General features: G+C 40.9%; 1 long non-coding RNA gene across 2 annotated transcripts in view; it reads left to right on the top strand.

Moving 5' to 3' along the window:
• The window catches only part of LOC148142133 (uncharacterized), a 125,042-nt gene that overhangs the window by 65,722 nt on the left and 42,613 nt on the right, over positions 1–16,707 (top strand). For both annotated transcript variants that reach the window (XR_015752115.1, XR_015752116.1), the window contains one exon: positions 11,299–11,389. This is a non-coding gene — a long non-coding RNA (uncharacterized LOC148142133). The remainder of the gene's footprint in view (positions 1–11,298; positions 11,390–16,707) is intronic.

Below are 16,707 nucleotides of genomic sequence, written 5' to 3'. Positions count from 1 at the left end.
AGATTCTTGGCTTTGTAGGTTGATTGAAATTCTTTTGTCTTGGTGGCTAGCTAGCTGCATTCAGAATGAGAGATTTCCCTCTGTTTCTTTAGCTGCAGTGCAGAAGTGTTTAATTGCTGTTCTCAAACAGTGACCTTCATAGTACACTAGTCCACATACTAGTGTGTCAGGCCATTTAAACACTTAGATCAGTGGCTACAATCAGATTTTTAATTCTTGGTAATTATTTATTTGGTACAGGCCTAATGTTTGTTATGCCCAGACGCCTGGTGAGCTTCCACAATTTGTTACTGTTCTAGATGGGATACTGCAAATCATTTATCTTCTGGATGAGGAGTCATAAACTGTCTACCTGTCTTTATTCATCTGTACCCTTGGCTGGTTGATTTAAGGATACCTTTCTTCTAGACCCAGATTAACATATAGTTTTAAAAGAGCCAATTAACTAGGCTCTCTTGAGTTAACAAAGTGAGTTTATTAATTTCTAAATACAAGAAGAATTAATAATGCATTGGAAATAAGATATGAATTCAAAAAGATCAAAGTTAACGAAAAATTCAGACATACAAATCAGTTTCTGAATTGTTTGTGAAGAGCAGATAGTTAAATGTTGTGGCCATTGCAGTGAGGATTACCATTTGTGTTGGCATTAGTAGCTGAACAGTCAATTTCACAATTTTGCTTCACAGATTGTTTGTGATTCTGTTGTTCTGATTGACTTCAAGCATGACTCAATTCTAGATTTTATGGTGAAATAGAGTTATCTTGTTGTCCTGTTTCCTTTTGTCTGCCTTGCTGGCCAGCTGACATCCAGCACCCAGAATGAGACAATCCCCTTATCTGCAATGCAAGTGTGACAATGGCATAGCTCTTCATATGTCACCTTCACAGCATGCTAACAGTCAAACCCAGGCTAATAGCTAAGGGTAACTTAGCCCATGAATACACACTGGAGAACAGAATCCACTGGGGATATCTTGCTGTTGAGTAGTGGTCATGAGCTCCTCATTATGTTTGTAATGACAAGGGATCACAGTACAATCTGTATTGAATTGTCTTTTTCTCCTTCAAAAGGCTGTTGTTTGAAGATCCCTTCACCTTTTGAGGTGTGATATTCCTTGGGATTCTCTCTCCAGACTTCAACTTAATTTACACCTGCAGCCATTTTTGGTTGTATCAGCCCTCCTTGAACAAAGCACATTTGGAATTCCAAGTTAAAAACATCCACAGTTCTTCAGGGCTCTAATCCGTGATCAGGATAATGCCTTTGCTGCAAAAGCAGGAAGATGGACCTGAGCTACTGTCTGGCCATGACCTAACTGAATGGAGGAACAGACTCAAACAATTGAATCTCTTCCTGTTCCAAACACTTACAATAATTGAATTTAAATAAGACCCAGCAATTGGCCTGCAGGCCAGTGTCTTCACAAATATCAGTAATGCTGAATTCATAATCTTAACTGCAGTGCCCTGCAAAGGGTCGAAACCATAAACTCAATCCAAATCTTTGAATTTTGTTTGGAAGCTTTGAAATGGAACAACACAGAGATAAGTTTTGGGTGGAATTTTCTGCTAATACTTAGGGCATGAAGGGAAGTTTGAACCCTCAAACAGAAAGGGTTACCTGAGGCTACATCCAAGAGGACTGACTCATGAAACCACAGAAACAAGCAGATTTTAGTCTTTTCGACCTGAAAAACTTTGGTTCAACTTTGGTCGATGGAGCAAATGTTAAAATTTCCATAGTTCTCAGAGGGCTTTTCTGTGGTGCTTGTGACATGTTGTGCGCTGGAAATGTAAATACTGCAGTCTGTGACATGTTTCCTCTGGAAATGAAAGAGGGTCTATTCACAGAATATGACCAACAATACCAACAGGCTTATCAGCTGGAAAATATTACGGCCATCAAGCCTCTGAGTGCACCAATTCATCGTCATGAATGAAGTCATATTCATCGCTGGGATATGAATGGCCTGCAGTGTTTCACCAGGCTGCCTCTCCACAGAATGAGTCCCAGGAGGAAGGAAAGAAATGGGTTTAACTGCAGGATGGAAAGAGAAGAAACTGAGAGGTTTAAGTATGAGGGGATATTCCCTTTAAAATTTGGTGCTGTGTGTGGCCAGTTTTTCAATGAATGACACCATTGGATTCTTTTGAGCATCTAATATATGGGATTTAATATGTAGCACGGTCTGCACAGTACCTTTCAGACTGCTGCCTGGTCATTGGTAGCTTGGCGGAACACAATATGTGATGAAAGTGCACAGTTCACTCAAAGTGTCCAAGTGTGAGGGCACCATGCACTTTTACAAGCATGTTCCAGTCTGGAGCTATACACAAAGGTGGTTTTCCATTTTTTTCCTTCACGTTGCTGACCAGGACTCTCTCTCACTGCCATTGATGTACATTGGAAGGATTTACAACTTGATACTCAACCTGTTTGGCCAAGCTCCTGGTTTCTTTGAATCACGTCCTGGAGTGGGACTTGAATCTGGAACTTTTGACTCAGAGAAAGTGAGGACTGCAGATGCTGGAGAATCAAAATCGAAAAGTGTGGTGCCAGAAAAGCACAGCACGTCAGGCAGCATCCGAGGAGCAGGGTAGTCAACATTTCGGGCACAGATTTCATCAAGACTATTCCTGATGAAGGGCTAATGCCCAAAACGTCAACTCTCCTGCTCCTCAGATGCTGCATGACCTGCTGTGCTTTTCCTACGCCACAGTCTTTGCTTCTGACTCAGAGGCAAAGATGCTGTCTACTCCATTGCAGGCACTGGGATTATAGGTGTGGGGTGTGGTGAAATATGGCAAAATGTTATTCATCATTTTTTGAATTTGGATTATTTTAAAAGGAGAAGCATATGGATGTGGATTAATGCTATGAAGGTTTATCTTAAAGAAATGGTCAGAAAATCATTCTGGAACAGTGACCTAAATGGATCAGTTTCAAGAAGACGTGACTATAAACAATGGCTTGCAAGAACCCCCAGAGCATAATGGAACAAGATGTTTATACATTTGGATATATGTCTGGCAGTATAAACACGAAAAACCATTAGTTTTGTTTAGTATTCAGAGCAGAAAACCTACAGTTCAGTTGAGAAGAATTAAGATCTGAATTTAGAAGGAAGTTTTTGCTTTCGCTCCTTTGTTCAGTTCAGGTCAATTTAGAGGAAACCATCATTTTCTTTAATTTGCTAAATTTCTAAGCCAAGAGATTTTGGGATAGAAATCTGCAGATTGTAAGAAATGAAAAAGCTTCGGCCATCAGAATTGAGAAAGGTTCATTCCATCAGACCCAGAGAGGAATTGTGAAACTGGTTCTCACTTCAAAAAGGGAAACTGGAAAGAGTCAGTACATTAGGAACTTAAAGAGTTGAGAGAGGAGTGTAATATCTTTGGCCTTGAGTCTGTGCAATGGATAGTATTGGGAAAAAGCTTTGTTTTAATGCTTGTGTTTAGATATTTCTAACTGTAGTATATAATATGTGTTTATAATACAGATTATAAGCTTATATAATATACATGTAGTTTATAATATATGTAGTTTGTTTTTTTTTTGCTTTTGTGGAATCAGCTCATATTCTGTTGTTAAAGAACATCATCAGCTTTGTGTGAATTTGTTTTGGTGACTAAACATCATGCTAATTAACTAACAAACAAATTTAGCACATGATCTATCAAGCCAGATTTCACTAATGGATCTGACTTATCTAATATTAACTTCAGGGCCAAAAGCACAATAAAAGAACAGGGTTTTCGTCAGGCAGGATTTCCAAAGGAAAAGGAGTATATCAAGGTTGAAGAGGTTTAAACAAGGAACTTAGAAAGAAAATAACAGAGTAACTGAAAGAGTGACGACAGATGGTGGAAAGGAGGTCAAATTAATTAAAGACAATATGATAATTAGAGGAGTAGAGTGCATGTGTGGGTCATTTATCTAAAATAGCAATGCCAAACCCATTAACCATATTGCATTTTATATTTATAAGTAAACAATGTGTCTCACAAATTGCCATTAGATATGTCAATATTCAAGACAAATTCATGCAAACTTAAACTTTTTATGGGTTTGTTGGTAACATGCTAAGAGCGTGCAAGTTTCTTTTACTGTTGGAACTTCTCAGATTCCTTAATTACTAGATGGTGATATATGTTTATTGAGTAAATATACATGTGAGAAATATGGTCAGCTGTATTATGTGAGTTTGTATAAGGTGTGTTCTACTAAAGTTAAGGTGGATAATAAAACATTGCAGCCAATACATCTTTGGTTAGTCAGCAACAACTATTGGACAACACTGGCATACAGAAAGTTGGAGTCTGTGCGTGTCTGTGTGTTTGTGTATGTGTGTCTTTGTCTATGTGTGTTTGTGTCTTTGTGTCTGTGTGTTTCTATGTGTGTGTATATATATATATATATGTATATATATATATATATATATATATATATATATCTGCATGTGTCTGGGTGTTTGTGTATGTATCTGCTCTGTGTGTGTGCATCTTTGTGCCTGTTTGTATAAGTGTGTATGTGTGAATGTATGAATGGGTGGTGGGCATGCATATATGAGTGTGCATGTATATGTCTGTGTGTGTGTGTGCATGCTTGTTTTTGTGTCTGTGTGTATGTGTGTGAATGAGTGTGTTTGTGTCTGTGTGTATATACTATGCACTGTAAAAATGGATTGGGGTAGAGTAAATGTGTGAATGGAAAACTGGTGGCAGTTGGCAAGAGCCAGGGTGTTACAGGTACAGGACTCTCTACAGGGAGGACATAGAGATTGGCTTAGTGATATAATTGAAGGATCCTACGTCTGACAATGGTAGACGATGTAAGAGTATAAGCATGGATTAACTTCTCTACTCCCCCCCCCAATAATTCATTCCTGAGAGGACAAGAACTTGTATTACAGTCCAGTGTGCTATATGCCATGACTAACCTGTGAGAGCAGACCTATCTGCAATATGATGGAAACGTATCAACATCCTTCTCAGTGTCAATACCTCAAAACTTGCAAAAGGTTTATTTGTTCAAAATTCCTTTTGTATATTAAATGAAATACAGGCTTCTTTCTCTTTCTCTCATTTTCTCTCTATCACACACAAATATACAAACCTCTGAAATTACCTCGCAAGCAATTCAGGTCAGTGGCAATTCTGGATGGGTGATGTTCACATCACATGAAGTAACAAATGAATAAAAATGTCTGTACCTGAAGGAGGGTGCATTTTGTCATTGGAAAAGGATTGGGTCTGAAACATTAAACCCTGACTTTCTTTCTGGTTCTGGGTTCATTATCTCAGTGGCACTTCTACAAGTATATTCACTAATGGGACATGGATATTGCTGGCTGGCCCAGCATCTCTTGCACCAGTTGCCTTGAGAAGATGGTGGTGAGCAGTCTTCTTGAATACAGGTGACTGGCTTTTGATACTATTTAGGGGCAGTTAAGAGTCGGTCACATTTTGGGTCTGGAATCACATTTTTTTAAATTCATTCATCATGTGGGTATTGTTGGCTGGCCCAGCATTTTTTGCCCACCCCTAATTGCCCTTGAGAAGGTAATGTGAGCTGCCTTCTGAAACCATTGTGGCACATGTGCTGTGGGTAGACCCATGGTGCCATTAGGATGGGAATTCCAGGATTTTGGTCCAGCGACAGTGAAAGGAACGTGTTGTATTTCTAAGTCAGGATGGTGTGTGACTTGGAGGGAAATCTGCGAATGATGGTGTTCCCTTGTCCTTCTAAATGTTAGAGGTCATGAGTTTGACAGGTACTGTTGAAGGACCCTTGTTGAATTACTGCTGTGCATCTTCTTGGCGGTACACTCTGTTGTTATTGTGCAAATGTGGTGAGAGAGTGTTTCAAATGATGGATGAAAGGCCCTCAAGTCTGTTACTTTGTTTTGGATGGTGTTAACTTCCTGAAAGTTGTTGGAATTGCAGAGAATCAGGGCAAGAGAAGATTACTTTGTAGATGATGTCAGGCTTTGGACAGTCAGTCAGTGAGTTACCTCAGAGTTCCTGGCGTCTATTCTGCTCTTGAAGTCACTCTATTTTCTTGGTTGGTTCAGTTCAATTTAATTGTCAATAAAAAATCCCTTGATGCTTATAGTAGGGGATTCAGTAATGATAATGACACTGAATAGTTAGATTCACTCTTGTTGACAATGCTCATTGCCTTTCTGTGATGCAAATGTTACTTCCCGCTTATCAATGCAAACCTGGATATTGTCTAGATTTTGCTGCATTTGAATATGAAGTACTTTAGTGTCTGAGGAGTTGTGAATGGTGCTGGAACATTGTGCAATCATCAGTGAACATCGGTAAACATCCCCACTTCTGACCTTATCAGAAGGACATTGATGAAGTAGCTGAAGATGGTTGGGCCTAGGACACTACCCTGAGGAACTCCTGCAGAGATGTGCAGGAGATGAAATAACTGACCATCAACAATCACACCATCTTTCCAAATGCCAGGTATGACTCCAACCAGCAGAGGATTTTTCCCCGATACTCACTAATTCAGTTTCGCTCGGACTCCATGCTCCACTCAGTCGAATGTGACCCTGATGTCAAGGACTTCACTCTCATCTCCCCTCTGGAATTCAGCTGTTTTGTCCATGTTTGAACCAAGGCTATAATGTGGTCAGGAATGAGTGGCCCTGGTGGAACCCAAACTGAGCGTCACTGAGCAGTTTCTGCTTGATGACACCTTCCATCACTTTACTGATGATCAAGAGGAGACTAATGGGATGATAATTGGCTGGGTTGGATTCAGAGTCAGTAATTTATTTTTAAATTATTCATTTGTGGGTTGTTTGCATTGATTGAAAGTTCAGTATTTATTGATATTTCCTGAAAAGGCGGAGATGAGCTTTCTCCTCAAACCACTCTCAATCTCTTGTTTAAAAGCAAGATACATGGATAGTGGAAATCTGCATTATAAACAGAAAGTGTTGGAGAAACTCAATAGGTCTGGCAGCATCTGTGTACAGAGAAGCATTTCAACTTGGGAGGTCATGTTGCAGCTGTACAAGACATTGATTAGGCCACTTGTCTAATATTGCATGCAAATCTATTCTCCTTCTTATTGGAACGATGTTGTGAAATTTGAAAGGGTTCAGAAAAGGCTTACAAGGATGTTGCCACGGGTTGGAGGATTTCAGCTATAGAGAGAGGCCGAATAGGCTGGGGCTGTTTTCCCTGGAGCGTCGGAGGCTGAGGGGTGACCTTATAGAGGCTTACAAAATTATTAGGGGCATGATTAGCATAAATAGACAAAGTCTCTTTCCTGGGGTGGGAGAGTCCAGAACCAGAGGGCAGAGGTTTAGGGGAAGAGGGGAAAAATATAAAAGAGACCTGAGGGGCAACTTTTTCACGCAAAGGGTGGTACGTGTATGGAGTGAGCTGCTAGAGGAAGTGGTGGACGCTGTTACAATTGCAACATTTAAGAGGCATTTGGATGGGTATATGAATAGGAAGGGTTAGGCGGGATATGGGCCGGGTGCTGGCAGGTGGGACTAGATTGGGTTGGGATATCTGGTTGGCATGGACAAGTTGGACTGAAGGGTCTGTTTCCGTTCTGTACATCTCTATGACTATGGCTCTAAGTCCAATATGACTCTTCTTCAGACGCCCTCTCTCTTTCCTCCTTTCAGATTGTCTCTACACATTCAATGTCTCAACAGGAGATTGCATCAGTTTAGGGCACTGCACTTTAGGAAAGATGAAAAGGGATTGTAGAGGGTGCAGGAGGGATTCACAAAAATTGGTTCAGGGTTGAGGAACATCAGTTATGAGGATTGATTGGAGAAGCTGGGGCAGTTTTATATAATTTATTCATGAGAATGTGGGGTCATTGGCAAGGCCAACATTTATTCCCCATCTCTAATTGTTCTGGAGGAGGTGCTGGTGAGTTGCCTTCTTGAACCGCTGTAGTCCTTGGGGTGTGCAGACACTGACAATGCTATTAGGAAGTGATGTTGATCTTTATACAGAGAAGACTGAGATTTGAAAGGGAGAAATTGTTCCTTTTGATGGAAGGATTGAGGGCCTGAGGACAGAGATTTAAGGTAACTCACAAACATTGACAATGTAAGGAAAAACATTTTAACACAGTGAGTGGAATACACGGCCTGAGAGTGTAATGGAAGCTGATTCAATTCAGGCTTTCCAACCAGAGTTATGTAGAAGGGGAGTGGGACTAGGTGCATTCCTCTTGCACAGAGCTTCCTTCTAAGCTGATTGTATTCTATGGTCCACAGTTCTGATAGCTCCTTCTGTGACTAAGTTTCAAATTATGCTCTATTATGTTAAAGCTGACATACAAATGCAAGTTTTTATAAACATTGGCATGGGCGTAGAATCACATCTGGGTCAAACAAAGTAAGAATGCAGGTTTTCTTCCTGAAAGAGCATTTGCCAAACCATTGGGATTTTATGATAATTCAACAGTTTCATGACCTGTTATTCATTACTAACCCAGGCTGCTGTAATATAACCACTACACAATGGTCTCCAATTAAAACACGGCAGTCAGGAGGAGTGGTGACTTTGTACACTTTTCACTGTATCTCTGTATCTCTGTATCCCTGAATTTGCATACTCGTGACAATAAAATCTAATTCTAATTCAAATGTTTTTATCTGGGTGCCTATTTTAAATGCTCCTTCATTGGAAGATAGTGTTCTGTCTGGCTGATCAAGGAAAATGCTAGCTCTTTGTCGGGTAATTATTTTTCCGAAAATAATGAAACTATTAAAAGCTGCTCAAAAGAATTGCACTCCTGAATTTACATTGAAATACTGGAACTATTTGATCATTGCCACTGCCAACCTCATCATCTAATTTAAGCAGGTGAACCCAGTTTTTCATGGGTTCAAAGCTAAGATCACTTAAAAAAGGTAGCCATGATGTGAAGGTGTTGATTTTGGACTAGGGTGGACAAAGTCAGAAGTCACATGGCACCAGATTATAGCGACCTGACGAAGGAGCAGTGCTCCAAAAGCTTGTGATTTTAAAAACACCAGTTGGACTATAACCTGGCGTCGTGTGACTTCTGACTTTGTCCACTTATAGAAAAGCCTGCATTTGTAGTGCCTTTCATGACTTGAAGATATTTTAAAGTACGTTATAACTAATGAGTGAAACCGCTATAATGTAGGAAGTGCATCTGTCAATTTGCACACTAGTAAATTCCCACAAGCAACAAGTAAATGAATAATTGGAACTTCTATTTTAGGTAAGAGTTGAAGGGATTTACATATCCGATATAGTGACCAAGACAAAGGGATCTTTTCACACAGTGGTAGTGTCCCAACCTCTGAGCCAGGAGGCCAGGTTAAGGTTCAAGTTCCATCTCCTTCAGCAGAGTGCTGTAACATCCCTGACCAGGTTGATTAGGAAATATCTAAACTGACAGCAGATGCTTTTAGGGCTCCTGTGGTGCAGTAGTGTTCCTACCTCTGAACCAAGATTCAAGTCCCACCTGCTCCTGTGTTAAATTCTCTCTGACAGGTTGATTAGAAAAAAGCTACAGTGACCAAGGCATTTTTCCAGACTGTGGGTGGTGGGCAGGACCTTAGTTTAACCTTTCATCCACAAATCCTGCTACTGTAGTCTTTGTAAATTAATAATCAAGGCAAAAAAAAGTCTCAGCAGATCTGGCAGCATCTGTGCTGAGAAACGTTTGGATCCACTAACCCTTGTTCAGACAGTTCTGAAGAAAAGTCACTGGACCCAAAATGCTAACTCTGCTTTCTCTCCACAGATGCTAACAGACCTGCAGAGTTTCTCCTGCAATTTCTGTTTTGGTTTCAGATTTCCAGCAACTGCAGTTCTTCTTGTGAAAATAAAACTCTCAATTAGTTTGATAATTCAGACTCCAAGCACAATCTAAAACTATGAGAAATGATTCAAGGGATTCTGTACTTGCAATTTAAAAAGGCAATTGATCAATAGCCCCCAACCTTCACTTTGAGTTTCCTGTTCAATTGTATTTTTACCGTGTTATTTCCTTTCACTAAATTTAAAACCTATTGAAGAGTCATAGAGCTGTACAGCATAGCTACAGATCCTTCAGTCCAACTCGCCCATGCTGACCAGATATTCTAAATTAATCTAGTCCCATTTGTCAGCATTTGGGCCACATCTCTCTAAACCCTTCCTATTCATATACCCATTCAAATGCCTTTTAAATGTTCTCATTCCACCATCCTCCACTACCTTCTCTGCCAGCTCATTCCGTACACACACCATCCTCTGCATGAAAAGATTGAGTCCCATTTAAATCTTTCCTGTCTGACCTTAAATCTATGCCCTCTAGATTTGGACTCACCCACTCCAGGGAAAGGACTTCGTCTGTTAACCCTATCTATGTCCCTCATGATTTTATAAACCTCTATAAGATCACTGTGTGATTTTATAAACCTCTTAGCGAACTTTGAGAAGATTTGTAGCTCAGGTTGAGGTTTTATAAACCTCTATAAGGTCACCCCTCAGCTTCTGATGCTCCAGGGAAAATAGCCCCAGTTTATTCAGCCTCTCCCAATAACCATAACCCTCTTATCCTAGCAACATGCTTGTAAATCTTTTCAGAATTCTTTTAAGTTTCACAACATACTTCCTATCGCAGAGAGAGCAGAATTGCATGCAGTATTCCAAAGGTCCTGTACAGCTGCAACATAACCTCCAAACTCCTGTACTCAATACTCTGACCAATAAAGGCAAGCATATCAAATGTCTTCTTCGCTATCCTGCCTACCTAGGACTCCACTTCCAAGGAACTATGAACCTGCACTCCAAGATCTCTTTGTTCAGCAACACTCCTCAGGACCTTAAGTGTCTAAGTGTCTAAGTCCTGCCCTGATTTGCCTTTCCAAAATGTAGCACCTCACATTTATCTAAATTAGAATCCAACTGCCACTCCTCAGCTCATTGGCCTATCTGATGAAGGTCCCGTTGTATTCTGAGGTAACCTTTTTGGCTGTCCACTACACCTCCAATTTTGGTGTCATCTGCAAACTTACTAACTATACCTCCTATGTTCACATACAAATCATTTATATAAATGACAAAAAGTAGTGGACCCTGCACTGATCCTATTCTGGTGACGAAGGTCAGATAGAAATCAATTCACTCATAAAACTTAATTATTGTCAGATGCAAAATATATATTTACGATTGAAACCAAATGGAATGCAAAATATATATTTTGCAGTCCGTTTGGTTTCAATCGTAAATTAGACCTGATATTTTTTCCTGTAACGATTAATGTAATTTGTATTAAAACAGAAGTCGATTTCGCTGCTCGTTGGATGCTGCCTGAACTGCTGTGCTCTTCCAGCATCACTGATCCCGAAGTTGGCACCTGTTGAGCATTCAGGTACATCATGAACACTGTGGAACTGGGCTTCTCAAGTGTACCCTGACAAAATGATAATGGAGTTAGTGACTAATAATGGAACTTCGTCTCTGTCAATTAGTCTGTGACAGTGGCAGATGTAAGATAATAAAAATATCAGTGGTGAGGAACCTTGAGAAGCATAGGTCCAAAATCAACTGCTCCTTCCGAGTCTGCTGCTATTATCTCAGGGAGTCCTTCTCCCACTGCAACTCCCAGGTCATTTACTCTATGCTACTTTCTCCCCACCGCCACTCTCCTCTAGCTTATCTCTCCACCCTTCAGGCTGTCTGCCTTTATTCCTGATGAAGGGCTTTTGCCCGAAACATCGATTTTACTGCTCCTGGGATGCTGCCTGAACTGCTGTGCTCTTCCAGCATCACTAATCCAGAATGCTATTACCACTTGTCAAATTACTTCACATCAAAGACTGTTTGTTGCTGTCTTTCTCAGCAGAGCACAAACACTGCTTTAGAAAATCATTGTCCCACTCAACTTACCCACTTATCATAACACTAGCCAGAAGCATTGCTTTCTTTGCAAACAACCCAGGTGCCACACACTCTCCTAAGCGTATGATCTCCATGACAGCCCCTGCTTAGGGAGTGAGGAATTTTAATTGCTACTCACGATCTATTGAATGTTGCCTTCTGTGCAGGATAATGGGCATTGTCTGAGATGTCATTTAGGAGTGTGAATCTGAGACTACATAACACTGTGTGCTTTGGCGGTTCTGACTGAATAGATTGTGTAATACCTTACAATGGGAAAACCAAACGATCATTTCTTATGCAGATGGTTCTGGAATTGTTTCCTTGCTACCAATAATTTCGACTGGATAAAAGGGAGTGCTTCAATTAGGGAAAGATTGAGGGTTGGAGTTGGGAGGTGGGGGTGTTGAGGTCTTCGGTTAGCATCCCACAAGAGTTGGCAGTAGTCAGAATTTCTGATTGAATTGGGTGTGTGGGTACCCAAGATGTATTTTTTTTATGGTAGTTTAAGTACTCGTACTCCAACCCAAAGAATATTGGGTCTCACCCACCAATTCCAGTTGCTTGCAGTCAGCATGAGAGGCTACTTGGGCCAGTCATTTTGCGATCATGATCTGCAGGTTTTCAAACCCTACATCTCTCTGGTCCTTTAAACCAGTTTCTTTCCATCTCCTTTTTTAGTCATTCTGATTTAGACCTGACCAAACTGGGAATAGAACCACCATTTGGCTTGATTGTTACAAGTGGCCTATTTTATAATTTCTTGTATCTGGAAACATAACTAGACAGAGGACACACCCAATTGGAGAATGGCAGGTCTAAACAGCTTAGTTTCTTGAGACTTATTGCTGGCACCTTATAAACAGAACTCCGATCAAATAAATAACATCTATGTCAAAATGACCTGGCTGGATCCCAATATTACAAAGTGCAGAGCAGGTAAGCAGTTTCGAAAATGAGTCATTTCACAGTTCTGCATAAGAATTTTCATATTATCAGTAAGGTAGTTGGCTGGAATTTCTTGTCGTAAAGTGGAGTGATTTATTTGGTTTTAACTTTGAATTTCTGCTGAAACAGAGTGGGTTTACCAAACACTAGTATTTCTGTTTTTCAAATCATTCCAGTCCAAAGTTTCAAAGTCAATTCAATTCCAGATCGTAACATTCTTTCCAAAGAAACAGATGGCATTTCTTTGGGTTATGTGCATTTTGTATTCTTGTTTAAGATGGACAATCTTTTTTTGAAACGGCAAGGTTCTCAATTTCTTCCAAAGTTCTTGCCCACAGCACTGAGATTTCTATCAGGGTCTGGACTCAAATTCACCAGCAGCTGGAACAGGGATTGAACGCTGTGTTGTTGGGACTGATGTAGCCCACACCAGTCACTCAACGAGCCGAGATAATCAATGAAGCATTTTTGAAGTGCAGACAATGCTTTATTGCAGGAAGTGTGGCAGCCACTTTGCACAGAACAAGCATGCCCAAGAGCAATGTGGTCACAAACAGATTATCTATTTTTAGTGATATTGTTTGAAGAAAGATTATTGAGCAGGATGCCAATAATGCCATGGACAATTTTAAGTCCACCCGAGAGCACAGAAACAGCTTTAGATTAATGTCTTATCTGAAAGACAGTGACCCCTGACTGTGCAGCAGTCCCTCTGTACTGCACTGGAGGATTTGCCTTGGTTTTGTTCTCAAGTCTCTGGAACAGCCACAGCCTCTGGGGCTACCACAGCTGACAATGCCAAGCCTGAGCAATGATAATGACACATGGCTGTTTAACTTAATCATTTATAATGAACCTTTCAAAATGCAAATCTGTGTAAGGATTGCTTTGTCAGCATGGTTGAGAAAGTTTCTATTTAATTTCTTTACAAGAGAAGACTGCAGAGCAGATGCTAACTCCGATGGTGGTCTGACCACTTGAACATCAGCCACCTGCAGTCACGTTCCCTCCAAAAGACGCACAGATAAGATTGACACTGTCTCCTTTTATCAATGAACCCCAGTGAAATGACACTTCCATTTGGGACTGCTGGTCTAATGATCCTGTTTGACCTTACCTATCAACAGCCTGACCCTTTACTAAAAATAACCGCTCTTGGTTGTGATGCATTGACCCATGTCCGTAACATGTCAATGATCAGCTACCAGCGTGAAGTGAAATGTGCAAAGGGAAGGCAAGTGAAGTATCAGTTTCCAATCAAACAGAAGAGAGTTCTGAAATACACACGTGTTTCCAAATTTAACTTTCATTTATTTATTTTTCTCTCTCTTTGAAAAAAAACCCTCCACCTTCAAATGTTTTCACCAGTCATTGAGACATCATTGGAAGATGATGTTGGATAAGAGAATCCTTTCAGAGTAGTAAAGGGATGGATAAAATCTTGTCAGAAAATGGTGGACAGGTTGTTTTAGGAGCTGCATTATTCACGCAGTAAGAATGCAATGTCCCAGTTCCAAAGTTCCAACTCAGCATTGTCCCCATGACTTGTCCTACCTGCCTATCTTCTCTTCCACCTATCCACTGCACCCTCCCCCCTGACCTATTACCTTCATCCCCTTCCCCACTCACCTATTGTACTCTATGCTACTTTCTCCCCACCCCCACCTTCCTCTCACTTATCTCTCCACCCTTCAGGCTCTCTGCCTGTATTCCTGATGAAGGGCTTTTGCCCGAAACGTCGATTTTACTGCTCCTCGGATGCTGCCTGAACTGCTGTGCTCTTCCAGCATCACTGATCCAGAATGCAATGTGAGGCCAGGGGAAGTGGAGTGGCTATAACAACATACTGATTACAAGAAGAACTTTCTCTGTGAAGAACTGGCATGGACTGGAAGGGTAGAATCACTTATATATCTGTGTCATAAATGACTCTTGGAAAAGTCAGTACCCTGAGTTTCAGAATATAATTGCCTGGTTTCTGCCAGGATTCTGGGGGTAAAAACCTGATAGAGTGGTCTGCAATGCTGGAGGGAAAGTATACTGGGAGGAGAAATGAACCACTATTGAGGAATGAAAAGTGCATGAAAGCAATCCATAAAGTGACATCTCTATTAAACACACACCTTTACACATGTAATCCACTGTTAAGATATTGTTAAGAGTCAAGTCAAGAGAGTAGTCACGAATAGCTTTATTTGTAATTTCTACTATATACAACTGATAGAGTAAAAACGAGACCGTGGTCCTCCAGGACCAAGGTGCTACATGGATAGAACAAACTACATGATCACACACAGGGCGGCATAAAGTGCACAAGAAGTGCAAAACACGCAAGACAGCACAGTAATTCCTGACAGGTCAAGACAATAGGCACAGTGGTGTACAAATTACAGTGTAATACAAGAATGATAAATAATAAGACATTGTTCCAGCAGCAATTCAAAGTTGTGCAGAGTTTCAGATAGAATAGAGTCTGATCATACAGTATTAAGGAACATGATGGCTCGTGGGAAGAAACTGTTGCGCAGTCTGGCCGTGAGACCGAATGCTCCGGTATCTTCTGCCAGTTGGCAGGAGGGAGAAGAGTTTGAGTGAGGGGCGTGTGGTGTCTTCCACAATGGTGTTAGCCTTTCAGATGCAGCATGTGGAGTAAATATCTGTAATGGAGGGTAGAGACACCCCAATGATCCTCTCAGATGTCCTCACTATCTGCTGTAGGGTCTTACGATCCAAGATGGTGCAATTCCTGAACCAGGCAGTGATGCAGCACCTCAGGGTACTCTCAAGGAACCCTCTGTAGAATGTGATGAGGATGTGGGGTGGGAGGTGTCAGCAGGGTGAACAACAGTGCCAGTCATGTGTCAGCAGGGTGAACAACAGTGGGCTGAGCACACAGCCCCGGGGCGCCCCCATGCTCAGTGTGATAGTGTTGGAGATTCTGTTCCCAGTCCAGACTGACTGAGGTCTCCCAGTCAGGAAGTCCAGGATCCAGTTACACAGGGAGGGATTTAGGCCAAGCAGACTCAGCTTTCCAATCAGGTGCTGAGGAATGATAGTGTTGAATGCAGAACTGAAATCTATGAACAGTAATCTGATGCTACTGTCTGAAACCTATACTTTTCAACCTTGTCTTGACCTTTGGATGACAAATTGCTTTGTGTCATGTCTACTTACATGAAGGCATTGTTGGAAACAAACAAAAGTAAATAGTAGAAGTAACAAAAGAAGAGAAAGTGGGAGAGTTGGTGAAAGAAGTGGACTGAGAGATCAGGCAGACATGTGAACAAAGAGAATGAATTAAGAGTCATGAGCAATTCAAGGCTGCATTTAAAGAGCGAACAAGCAGAATTCAGGAAAATTGGGATGGTTGTGGCTCAGCTTAATGTGTGAAATGATTTGAAATTCATAATTTAGCCAAATACTAATGACAGTAACAGTTGGAGGATGGCCAATTCCAACAAGTTAATGCCATTTATTGTTATTGTTGTAAAGAGGTTGGTGCTTTGATCAATGTGTTGGCTGAAGGAAGTTCATACCAATGCTGAAGCCTCTGTGTATTCCTATTCAAGCCGCTGAACTTCGATGCCTAAAACTTTAAGCAAAATCTAATTTTAAGGTCATTAGCCAAAAATGTTAAGTCTCTTTACAGATTCTGCCCAACCAGATGGGAACTTCCAATGTCTAATACTAAGTTTCTAGAGCAGGATCTTCAGATACTAGAAGTGTGAGGTGCAGAACTGGAGATAGATGGGAATTACAGATAACCTGAGCATCCAGCACACTGGTTTCCCAGCTCCGTTCTGTCTCCAGGTCTTTCTTGGATCGAGGAATGGCAAGGCTACTCACCTGCATACAGCAGGT

Source organism: Chiloscyllium plagiosum, unplaced genomic scaffold (assembly GCF_037043375.1).
Source record: "Chiloscyllium plagiosum isolate Xiang-an unplaced genomic scaffold, Cpla_swu_hap1 HiC_scaffold_30, whole genome shotgun sequence".
NCBI lineage: Eukaryota > Metazoa > Chordata > Chondrichthyes > Orectolobiformes > Hemiscylliidae > Chiloscyllium > Chiloscyllium plagiosum.
The sequence above is the reverse complement of the archived record's forward strand: the minus strand, read 5'-3'. Positions and strand labels throughout refer to the sequence as shown.